At 45.8% G+C, this 13,069-nt stretch overlaps 1 protein-coding gene across 8 annotated transcripts in view; it reads right to left on the bottom strand.

Annotated features, from left to right (window-relative positions):
* Positions 1-11,688, bottom strand: part of SPTAN1 (spectrin alpha, non-erythrocytic 1) — a 49,432-nt gene extending 37,744 nt beyond the window's left edge. For all 8 annotated transcript variants that reach the window (XM_075578595.1, XM_075578598.1, XM_075578596.1 and 5 more), the window contains exon 1: positions 11,549-11,688. The gene's annotated coding sequence lies outside the window, so the exon portion shown is untranslated. The remainder of the gene's footprint in view (positions 1-11,548) is intronic.
* Between the last annotated feature and the right edge of the window lie 1,381 nt (positions 11,689-13,069).

The raw sequence follows: 13,069 nt of genomic DNA, 5'->3' as shown, positions 1-13,069 counted from the left end.
GCCTCGTCACGACGACCCATGACGATGCGTTGCCATGACAACGTGATGTCACATGCCGCAGTGACGTCGCTACTATGCGGAGGAGGGCCGCCCCCCAAGCCTACAGGCAGCAAACGGTTAAGTCCGCCACTGGGCGCGCTATAAAGATATACATGCATACCACTCACTACACAAGGAAGAAATGAAGAAATTCACATTTCTATCCATATATAAATAAAACCTATGTGGAGAAAAGATAAGGAATCCATAATGAAACCCTCGGCGTAAAAGGGGTTAAGGAATTCATAAGATGCTATTTTTGGTCGTGGTACATGCGTTTCCCCTCCAACAGTAAAAGGGAACCAGCGAGTTGTCAAGACAACTGCCGGGATCAATTTTCTCTTGGAAACTGGGAGGAGGCTGAAGAAACAGGACAAATGGTCTCACTCACATTCCACAGCACCCACACCTGAAACAAACAAGGCCGCCCCCCACCCCCATATTATACTCCTGCACGGACACTGCAGCAGCTCAGTCGTGCGTTTTTGCTTTGATATTCAGGCTCCGGGATAGTTTGGCTGCTCTCCAGAAGCATTCCATCGCAGTTATCGCATGGAGAGGAACGGCCAGCAGGCAGCGCATCGGATCGCCGGGATACCCGGCAAAACCTCACTGCAGTATGACAACCTGCGGCATCCTGAGCCCCCTCGGCGGCGGGTATGGAGCAGTTTAAATAAGCAAGTTATGAAAGCAGTAGCAGAGTAACTGGTGCTAACAACACTGCATTTGAAGTGGGTGAAAAGGGTTTCAATCCCAGCGTCCGTATCTTGTGACCGTGGGCACCAGAAATTAGATTGCACGCTCCTGGGGGCAGGAGCTTTGCCTACCACATTGTGTACATGGTCAGCACTATACAAGGAATACATGAATCAGGAGTTGCAAAGATGATTATTTTATGCAGGTTTATATAGCTACTTTTAAGCATCAATCTAAGTATGTTTGCCTCTGTTACTGGGGTACGTGGCCCTTTGTGGTATCACATCAGTACCCCTCTCAAACATTCATTTACCAAATACTGCCTGGGCGTAGACACATCAAGAACTGCTGTTTTCCCCAAAGGGTTTGCTTGGCTCTGCAATTCCCAGGCCCCACCCTGTGAACGTCACAGTAACTGAGCAGGGCCCCATCCTGCTGCACTACGGTTTCCTGACATGAGATAGCGAAACAGCGCGCATTGTTCCAATCAGACAGGAATGTGGAAGTGTGTGCGCTCGGACTTCCAACCACCCCCAGTGTACACACTGCGGTGTGCAGCTACAGCGGGCATGTCCAACTCCAGTCCTCAAGGGTCACCAGCAGGTCAGGGTTTCAGGACATCCCTGGTTCAGCACAGGTGACTGAGCCACTTGTGCTGAAGCATGGATATCCTGACCTGCTGGTGACCCTTGAGGACGGGAGTTGGCCACCCCTCGGCTGTGGGATTAAGAGTCTATCTTTGCTACAGTGTGCAATGACTACTTAGGGGCTTGATCTACACGCCAAAGCGGCCGAAATTCCCCATTTCGATGGATTATGGCCCTTATTATCTAATGTTGATGCCACAGACAAGTGGGGGGAAAAGGACCTGTGTATTTCCCAAGGTTACCCCGCTGACATTCAATGAATTTAGCATGGCCTGACCTAGATAACCAAAACGCAAACCCACGTCCTGTATCATTCCTCTGTAAAAACGGAGAACTACACCTTCCCGTTACTGAGCTCAAGAGCACATATATGGACTCATACAGATTGGAAGACCCTGGGCACAGTTATTCCCAATGTCCTCTGTTTACTTGTAGTGCTCTAGTCTTTATTACATCATTTCACCTTTGCATTTGAAATCACCTATCTGTTTATACTGTAGAGTGATGCATTTAATACATTCGAACCCCCGAAATCCTTCATATGAGGAAGCTTCAGGATTAGGGACGGACTTGTTTGTGAAGCGTTGGAAATGTTTGAAGGCTGCTGACCGAGCTGGCCTCTCCATGCTGGTATTAACTGGATAAAAGGCTATCTGTGAAAGTCAGCAGAGAAGCGCATTGTTCTGGAAGTGCTTTGGGGCAGCACTAATGAACTGATCTTTCCTGCGGCAAATCAGCTGACGTCACCGTGTCCGTCTGCTGCCAACACACTGCTCAGCAGTAGCTCTGCGGGCTCCGTCCCCAGCACTACTGCAGACTTCTGCAGCCTGAATCTTAACAGCTTCGTTGCAGACCCATACAACGCCCCACATACACGGCAAGAGTCAAACAAGCTGCAGCATAATAAATTGCAGGCCTCCAGAATGGGTTAAAGGTGCAGTGCCACTTACTAACAGACTGCAGGTTACGACAGGGGTGCTTAAAGCCAGTCCTCAACAGGCCAGGTTTTAAGGATATCCCAGCTTCAGCAAAGGTGACTCATTCGAAGACTCAGACTCTGATTGAGCCACCTGTGCTGAAGCAGGAGCTGATCGAGCCACCTGTGCTGAAGAAAGCTTTGAGATAAGGACTCTGGCTTTTCATGTATGTGAATCCAGTTATAATTCCATGGTAACTTCTTGGACAACTCACTACATCTCCCTGTGTCTCGGGCATCAACATTAGGTTGGAAATTCGATAACACGCCTGTAAAATTATATAAACCGCACCATGTACAACGTCAACACTGTAGAAGCAAAAATAAATAAATAGTAGATATAATTAAGGTCTCATAATGAACCTAGTAAAGGTTATACTGGCTCTATGGAGCTGAACCTTAAACACGTACATCAAGACTTTGTGCAATGACTGAACAGTGCTGTGTAAAAGGTATTTCAGTGCAGCTTCTATCAGCAACTACCAGCCTCCTAGATAAGGGCTGCAGCATTCCTCAGGTCATAAACCCCACATTGCTGCAGATTGCAGCCGCTTGCTCCTCCCCCCAGCTGTACGGGGCTGATAACACGCAGGCTTCACCCACAAACTTCCAGGCTGCACTATTTCAAATGAAGCCTTTTCCTCGTTGCCCTTCGCCCTGCTAATGCATTATTCAGACGTCAGAAACCAGTACATACTCCCGCTAACCTGCCAGGGAAGCATTGCGTTTAACAACCCCTCTGCATGTCTAATGTCCTGCGCTCTGGGATTCAAAGTACATTTTCCTGGCAATATTTTTGGCCAAAGTTGCAATCGTCACTGGAGATGTTAAAGCATACGAAGGGAACAGACCCATAAAATGTACTTCCCAGGTTAGATCTGCCCCACGTTGAATTCCAGGGGTAAAGACAAGACCGGTAACACGCAGCCTGTTTCCTTCCACGTGCTGTGCTGAAGCAGGGATATCCGGAAAACCCTGGCCACCGCCCGGGGACAAGGTATCCTAAATGTCTGATAAAGAACATTCCACGGGCGGATATTTATAGAGCTGCAATGTACGTGCACAGCAGCTTTATCTGGGCGTGCTTGGCTCAATGCGTTCGCTCCAAGCGCAGACTGCGGCTGTGTCCTACTCAAGCCAGCCAGTCCCAAAGCCAACACTGACATAGCCTGTCCTTAAGGGCAAGATTAGTGAGAATAAGCATGTGGTCACAGATATGAAGGAGGATTGGGCAGTAAGAGGACTGGAAGCTCTGGGATTCCCTGTTAGCATGACTTTAAATTCACCCACAGGCCCATCTCCTGTCGGACAGGCTTGCTGCTCAATGCTCTGCAAGGCACCGATACCCTTTGCCACCAGAGACGCCAGGAACAGACTGATTTACAAAGCGTTGCGGGGCTAATCGCACACTGGGAAAACACCACATGGAGATTGAACATCAGCAGTACCCCATTCCCAAAACAATCTTGTAAGGGACCCAGGACACGGCAAAGGGAGGTTTACAGTTGAGCAATAAATACATTTACATTGGTAACGACATGAATGAATGGATCAGGATATTTATTTTGATAAAGATCAATAATAATAATAGCATGTTCTTGTATCTTGTATAGCGCTGCTAGTTGTACACAGCGCTTTACAGAGACATTTTGCAGGCACAGGTCCCTGCCCCGTGGAGCTTACAATCTATGTTTTTGGCGCCTGAGGTACAGGGACATAAAGTGACTTGCCCAAGGTCACAAGGAGCCAACACTGGGAAATGAACCAGGTTCCCCTGCTTCAAACTTGGTGCCAGTCAGTGTCTTTACTCACTGAGCCGCTCCTTTCTCTACTTCTGTTGAATAAAAAGTAGAGAAAATAACACAAAACACACAATAGAAACAACACACCAATAACCCAATTATTTGAAAAACTCTACGGCGGATGGCAATACTGCGATTCAAATGACAATAAGTCTACAGTATTAAAAAAAAAATTGCAATATTACCATCATATCGGCACATTGCCCAACTATGCCGGCTGTATTTAAATAGCTATGAATTAAGGCAGGGCTGCTGAACTCCAGCCCCTCCTCCCCCCTCCCCCCAACAAGTCTGGTTTTCAGGATAACCCTGCTCCAGCACGGGTGGCTCAATCAGAGGCTCAGTCAAAGCTCTGGAGCCACCTGTGCTGAAGCAGAGCAATCCTGAAAACCTGACCTGTTTGGGGTCGGGGGGGGGGGGGGGGCGCTTGAGCACTGGAGTTGAGCACCCTTGAATTAATAGGTTTGAGGCCATGTTGTAGTACATCTAGTAAATATCCTTTAATAAAAAAAACACCACACATTTAAGTAACACAGCTCAAGTTCACTGGTGTGGAAGTGAGGAAACCACCAATGAAAGTCAGATCGTGGTTTGACCTTCCTACAGATGTAATCTCGTGTATGTCCCTGAAAGAGCCAAATTTGTAATAAATTGCTGGTTTAGACAATTCACACTCAAATTGGGAAATATTTACTAAACGGCGCACAGTCTTAAGAAGGCACATTATGGTCCACTGATCTTAGAGCCTTTAGATCAGGAGTGGCCAACTCCAGTGCTCAAGGACCATCAACATATCAGGTTTTAAGGCTATCCCTGCTTCAGCACAGGTGGCCAAGTCATTGAAAACCTGACCTGCTGTTGGCCCTTGCGGACTGGAGTTGGCCACTCCTGATTTAGGTGCTAACAATATATATATATAGCCCACTGAGTGTAAACATTTATACACTATATAGCAAGAAGCCAAAGTGCGTACGATCATCTTAATGGGGAAAAGGTGATACTGAAAGCATCAAACTCAAAATATCTGTGGGCCAGCCTCCTTCATAAATACCGTAGTTTGAAATCTAGGTTCATAAGAATCGTCTGCACAGATTCAGAGCAGCAATGAATATAAATAAAGCCGCACTTCCCCCAGAGCGAAGCTTTCCTTCCAGCAATGTTATCAGGGAAAGGTAAAGGGAACGTGCAGAATATGCTATTGAATCCTGAGAGAGGCCGCTTTGTACGTGCTGGAAATCGGAGGCCCTTAGTATTGTTAAACTGCTGCAGGAGAAACAACAGATGCTCAAAGACGTCAAGTGCTGGCTCACACTGCGGCCCACGGCACTGCAGAACCGTCCAGAACTCCAGGGCTTGATGTTACGGGTGTGGTAGAGAGCACCATCCTACGCCCTGAAGTAGAATCTCAACAAGACCTAATGCCTGCCCCGCTGTCCTAGATGCAACACAGGGGTGATTTCCTAGAACACAGCACTGACTAAAATGCAATTACCTGAAAAACAAGGACAACATTAGCCACAGAAAGGGCCCATTTCTCACAACCATTTGCCATGTCAACCGCTGGTTTCTTAAATAGGCTATGAGTCAGTGTTTTGATGGGGACCCCATTAGTAGTTTATGAGAATCTATAAGTCGTGGTTCAGTATGGCTCTGAAGCAGTGCGTACATATACATTATATCCAGGAAACTCACGTGAGTAATACAAGTGCCCTATAGAAAGGAGACGGAGGGGAACACATGAAGTTACGCAATCGTTTCCATCTTGTTTTACCGGTTACCAACTCCCCGTAATGTTTCAATATGGTGTATTCCTTTCGCCATAATGTTTCACAAGACGGAGGAAGACAGTCGGCACTTACATCTTCATATTTATACTCTGAGCAATGTGAAGTAGGGTGTTACAGGACCTGCTAGCAGCCAAGGGTTAAAAGGGAGATTAACAACATTTTACCAATCCCACAATCCAAACCAAAACAGGAAACGTGCACAAGAAGGAGATCGCTGTATAGAAACCACAGCACAGGTCACACAATATAATGCAGTTTTGGAAGAGGGATTTTGACCTATCGACAGGAGCCAAATTGCAGCATGAAATAGGTGAAGATGTGTCAACATGACTTAGTGACTTGTGAACACAGCAAGCAGGGGAGGGGAAGACTGTCACTGCAAGCACATCACACAATACCTGGACTCGGGGTCTACGGAGTGACAACATGACAGGACACAGAAAATGCTAGCTGGATGATGGGAGGAACAGAATATGTAACTGTAACAGGTAAATCAAAGTAAAAGCATTTGCATCATCATAAACATCTATTGCCAGTCTCTCTACCACTGAAACTGGTGCTGCCACATTCTTTTCTTTCTCATAGATTGTAGTAACAGAGGTGGGAGAGGGAGTAGTAACGGAGGTGGGAGAGGGAGTAGTAACGGAGGTGGGAGAGGGAGTAGTAACGGAGGTGGGAGAGGGAGTAGTAACGGAGGTGGGAGAGGGAGTAGTAACGGAGGTGGGAGAGGGAGTAGTAACGGAGGTGGGAGAGGGACTAGTAACGGAGGTGGGAGAGGGACTAGTAACGGAGGTGGGAGAGGGAGTAGTAACGGAGGTGGGAGAGGGAGTAGTAACGGAGGTGGGAGAGGGAGTAGTAACGGAGGTGGGAGAGGGAGTAGTAACGGAGGTGGGAGAGGGAGTACTAACGGAGGTGGGAGAGGGAGTAGTAACGGAGGTGGGAGAGGGAGTAGTAACGGAGGTGGGAGAGGGAGTACTAACGGAGGTGGGAGAGGGAGTACTAACGGAGGTGGGAGATGGAGTACTAACGGAGGTGGGAGAGGGAGTAGTAACGGAGGTGGGAGAGGGAGTAGTAACGGAGGTGGGAGAGGGAGTAGTAACGGAGGTGGGAGAGGGAGTAGTAACGGAGGTGGGAGAGGGAGTAGTAACGGAGGTGGGAGAGGGAGTAGTAACGGAGGTGGGAGAGGGAGTAGTAACGGAGGTGGGAGAGGGAGTACTAACGGAGGTGGGAGAGGGAGTACTAACGGAGGTGGGAGAGGGAGTAGTAACGGAGGTGGGAGAGGGAGTAGTAACGGAGGTGGGAGAGGGAGTAGTAACGGAGGTGGGAGAGGGAGTAGTAACGGAGGTGGGAGAGGGAGTAGTAACGGAGGTGGGAGAGGGAGTAGTAACGGAGGTGGGAGAGGGAGTAGTAACGGAGGTGGGAGAGGGAGTAGTAACGGAGGTGGGAGAGGGAGTAGTAACGGAGGTGGGAGAGGGACTAGTAACGGAGGTTGGAGAGGGAGTAGTAACAGAGGTGGGAGAGGGAGTAGTAACGGAGGTGGGAGAGGGAGTGGGGATATGATACCTTTTATTAGACCAACAAGTAGATTATCTGTTACAAGCTTTCCAACCTCTCGGGGTAGAGGTAGGTAGACCTGATGAAGGAACCCGAGAGGTTGGAAAGCTTGTAACATATCAACTACTTGTTTGTCCAATAAAAGGTATCACACCCCCTACTCCCTCTCTCTCCTCTGTTACTACTCCCTCTCCCACTTCTGTTACTACTCCCTCTCCCACCTCTGTTACTACTCCCTCTCTCTCCTTTTTACTACATGGAAGAAAGGACCAACACACAGCTCCCCACCCTTTGCCTTTGTTATAGATTGTAAGCTCTTTGATTCAGGGACTTCCATACCCAGCATTCAGCGTGTGTTAACATGGTAATATCTGGTTACTGTTGGCATCTTTGCTGTGAATAACAGCCCAGCCATCATTACAATGGATGCATATTAAAAAGTGAACAAGTAGGTTCCATGATAAAATTCCAGTTCTCAATTAGCATTTCAGTGCCCTCTGTGTAGCCACCTCTGGGATGGAACTGCATCATTGTGACACCCGCTATTCACATTTCTGAGGCACATTGCATCCTCCCCAGGAGAGGTAAGAAAAATATAGCACTGAAGCAAGGGAAGAAAAGGGGAACACGTGAGTGTGCAATGCAAAGATATGTGGTCGTGCCCCTTGGGTACAGGGAGTCAGGGAATGGAATGCCCTCCCCATATCCATCAGTAACATCAAAGGCCGCCCCACTTCCAGAAACCCTTTGGAGCAGGGCTCGCTGTGTGCGGTCTGTACAAGGCATTGATATAGATGGATATCTATGAAAGAAGCAGAGAAAATGGCAGCACCAGGTGCAGGAGATGCTGAGGAGCCCATACTTGCTCCAGTTTCCGCTTTGTGAGTGCAGCTGGTTTTAACCATAGGGGATCTCAACGCACGACTGGAATCCCAAATGTTCAGGGCATTTATGTACAAGGGCTGCGAGAAAAGTTTAACCCTTCATCACTGGGGATAGCTACACAGCTATGACCATACACAGTATGAGGCTGCAGGACAGTTTCTATTTTAAGGATTTTTTTTTAATACTGTATGCTTATTACTTTTATAATGATTAATCAGTCTGATATCAGACAGTTAATCCTTTTCTGAAGCCCTTTGAAATGAGCAAACAAAATGTGGCAAATATTTACCAATCTCTGTAGGGAAAATGACAAATTGCAGACCACAGAATGTTAAAGAAAAGCCACCAGAGCACAAAATGTTTATTATATGTTGTGTACGCGCCACTGCTTAAACATGCTTTAATACAGAGTATAAAGCCAACTTGGTGAATATATTACAACTAGAAAAGGTTATTTTTTTATTGTGCAAGATTAAAGAATCAATATTTTATTCATATTTTGGGCCCCCGTAATTCTGTTTTTAGAATATATTTGGGTTTTTGTTTAACTATAATTTGAATGAAAAAATGTTTACTTTCTGTAAAGTAGATTTGCCCGACTTCTGACTTCACAATTGTCTATCCTTTGTTTTCTGTCAATGGATATGTTGCTATTTCTACCACTGGATACTGGAAATACTTGTGTGGCAGGGCCAAAAAAAGGGGAATTTGCATTCAAAATAAATATATTTGGCAAGCATCTTCTTTCTGTACTCCAGACACACAAACAATATAAAATAGTGCCAAAACCCCCCAAGATTTTAACCTAAAATTAGCTTTTGCTATAATAGCACATTAAAACAAAACCATATAGATCACAGCAATACAGGTAGTCCTCGTTATCCAACGTTTCACTTTACCACGAATGGCATATCCTACATTTTACAATGCAACCCTAAGGGCCGGTTTTCGACGCCGGAATGCATTATCCAACGCCTGAATGCATTATCCAACGCTCACCGCCATAATTAACATGGGACTCACTTTACAACGGTTTCACTATCCAACGCTACTCCCAGAACGGGTTCCGGTGGATAACCGAGGTCGGCCTGTAACAGTTTTGAACATATATCTGATATACTTAACAAAATAAAGGCATTTTTGTTTCTTTTAAATGTGTTTATAATTGCCAGTACATGTCAGCTCAGTGTAATACACCCAGCACAGGGAATACATGCTGATGTAGATAGGGGCAACTTATCATTGTAAGTTAAGGAATGATATAGAGTATGAGCCGCTCCCTGCACCTGACCTTGGGAAGCCATTTCCACCACACTGCTTACAATCGGCAAACAAATGTTTCGATCGAACCCAAAATTCACAGGGGGGGGGAGCCTGTGTTGGGTGGGTGCTAAAGACAAGCTTGTCCCTAGTCACAGGCAGTTACTCATCTCCTCATCCTGAATGCAATTCCTGCAGCCGACACCCACAGGCGTGACAATGCAGCAGCCTCCCTGCCCTGAACACCCTGGATGCATTACTGAAGGTTACTCCCTCTGTCTTTAAATATGATACAACACGGGTAATCCAAATACTGCTCATTTTGGAGACAGGGGCTGCAATCTGTAACCCGTCCGCTGCCAAAGGCCTGTTCTATTTCTCTGCACTGCGTGGCTGGCAGCGTAGGGGTTAAAGATTTATTTCAGAGGCAATTTATGGCTGGCCTCTATGGCAGCGAAGGTGTTAAATAAAGGTTATCACAAAACCTTCGCCAGCGCGCACGATAACACAATTAAAAATGCATGGGATTGTGATAGGCGGAAAGAGATTAAAAACAGTAGAATGTCACAGAAAATAAGCAGATAAACGGAGCCCCTGGGACGGTTGTCCGCCCGCATCTTTGTGTCTCCCGTGCAGATGTAACCAAGGTTATTCCGCCCGCTCCTAATGCAAAATATCGCAGATTTGTCATAGGATTCAATGGAAGTGATGACAATATCCCACGAGAACTTGCCAGCGGGTGCAATAACCCTGCTACATTGGTACATCGCACAATAGAAACCAGGGGGGGTGGGGGGGAGATCCAGTGATCTAGATAGGCTTTTGGAAACAAAATCAGTGTGTATATTGTATGGCGTGATATTGTAAATATATACAACAAAAAAAAAACACACACACACACACTGGAACACACAAGATGACAGAATATATATATATATATATATATATATATATATATATATATATATATATATTACATATACACACACCCCACACTCATATTGCACCTGACACTTCACAAATAATGACATTATAAAAAAGTAACACATGCATGTGTATATTCTATTCATACACCAGTGATAACACCTAGGTGTGTATGCAATCCATATTAACTCGTGTGCCTGTGTGAACCATTGCAGATGGATACACAATCTTCTACACAAGGGAGGCTTCGTTAACCCTTTAATCTCCTATCAGGAAGAAAAAACAAACAAACCGCCCCACGAGCCTGTGGCAGATCAGCCCCCTAACTGCCTGTGCTGGCAACACAACCCCAGCGGTGCTGGCTGATACTATAGAGAGTTTCTGGGAAAGGTTACACATGTTTTATAGGCAGGAAGGATACAGCAAATAAGTAAACACAGGGAGGGGGCTCACCCCACAGGGAGAAGTCTGACTGCCAACAATGGAGCCAGCTATTTATCCACCCCCCCCACCCCTTTAAGAGATTATCAATGAATGATATTTAATGGGGAGTTTTTATTTACCGTCCTCTGAACCCACAGGATTATAGGATGAGGATCTCAGCCGATTCAATGTAACATTATATTGAATGGACTGAAGTGAATTTTTTTTATTTTTTTTCCAACCTCTTCTACTATGCAAGTCTGTGACACCAGGGCTGTATATAAACCCTATATATAAACACTTGCAATGTTCAAACACAAAAACCATGCACATATTCATTATAATAGTGATGGAGAGGCTTCAGATCGCTGTGTAACAGGCCTTCGCAGCACTGAAGGGGTTAATGGGGTCAGTTGGGGGGGGGGGGGGGTATTTAGAGGTAGGATGCCCCAGCTAGATCAGGAGGGTGGGGTAACTAGGGAAGATAAACAGGATTCTCTGTCTCCCCATCCCCCCCAGAGAGAGAGAGGGAGGGAGAGAGGGGCGCGGCCTCACCGGCTCAGTGTGTCGGGTTCCGCTCCGCTCTGCAGCTCTCCCGGATTCTCCTCTGAACGCGGCGCGAGCTTGCTGCCCCTTTTATACCCGGCCCGCTGGGCTGACGTCACCCTCCGCAAGCCCGGCACGAGACGTTACGGAAACGCACGAAGAGCCGAGGGAGCGAGGAACACGCCCCCCACACCTCTTTCTCCCCCACCCCCCACTGCAGCGACAGCACGAAGCTAAAAGGAAGGGCTTAGCCGAGCTCTTCCGGAAATTGCCGAACAGGGTTGCAAGGTATCATGGCTGCTGGATAGGATGCCAGCAGAAGCATGAATGGCTGCGCTGTGTCCTGCGTGTATGCAACCAGTAGCATAGACCGGTCACTTTCCTGGGCCTGAACTTGGTTTAATGCACTATTTTCAACTTGATTCTAATTATTAAGAGCGTTGACATGTGACCTAAGGGTGATGCAGTGAAGTGTCTGGGTTACATTTTTTTTTATTCAGGTGTGTAAAGCCATTTGTACAATATTTTAGAAATATTACTTTTTTTAAAATTAAAGCACTTTTCTTTTTTTTTTTTTTAAGTGTTGCGAATTAAAAAGTAGTGGTACTGGTAGTCCTCGTTATCCAATGTTTCACATTACAACGAATGGCATATCCAACGCTTTACAAAGCAACCCTAAGCGCCATTATCCAACGCTCACCGCCACTGATAAACATGGGATTTAGAGAAAAATGAGGGGTACAGTGACCTGTACTCCAAAGGAAATTCACTTAAATGCACACTACCTATGTTTAAAATTTAACCTTTAATATCATATACTTAAAACATATATTACCAAAGAAAATATGATAACTACTAAAAATAAATTAAATAAAGTAACTCGTGCAACTAAGACAGCCTTTAATTATTAAATACTCCAATATATCATTGAAACTGGAGAGTAGAAGGCTGCTGAAGATGCATGCAGCCAGAGTGAGCAAATAAGCCCAGCTCTTCGCTAGTTAGCCTAGTAGAATAGTGAATATAGTGGTGGCCGTTGATATCCTATCATATATCTTAATGTGGGCAGTATAACCACCTAGACAGGTCCAGACCACTCCAGGAATCAGTACCCAGCCACTACACTATTTTTTATATATATTGTATATGGCTAATCTAGTGAACGGCTGACAGACACTGTCTTAAAATAGCCCCATGAAAGGGGCTGACATCATCAACACGCGTCCAACGCGCGTTTCCCCCCTATATTATTACATCATTGCTGGACGGTTGATATCCAATCAATCCTTAGGCACATTAAGAAGTAAATCGACAGGATACTGAAATCCTGCATCAGACATTTAAATTCCAGTGAAAATGGCGCTTTAATCCCTGGAAACAACTACCGCCGGTGTTCCAATGCAAAGAAAACGGCAAATCAAGAGCTTGGCAAGTTTGTTTTAAATCATTTTACCTTTATATAATTTTTTTTTTTTTTTTTTTTACAAATATTGACGACAGGATAAAACCATGGAATGAGGTCAGCATGTC

This window comes from Ascaphus truei, chromosome 21, assembly GCF_040206685.1.
Source record: "Ascaphus truei isolate aAscTru1 chromosome 21, aAscTru1.hap1, whole genome shotgun sequence".
Classification (NCBI taxonomy): domain Eukaryota; kingdom Metazoa; phylum Chordata; class Amphibia; order Anura; family Ascaphidae; genus Ascaphus; species Ascaphus truei.
This window is presented reverse-complemented; position numbering and strand designations above follow the sequence as displayed.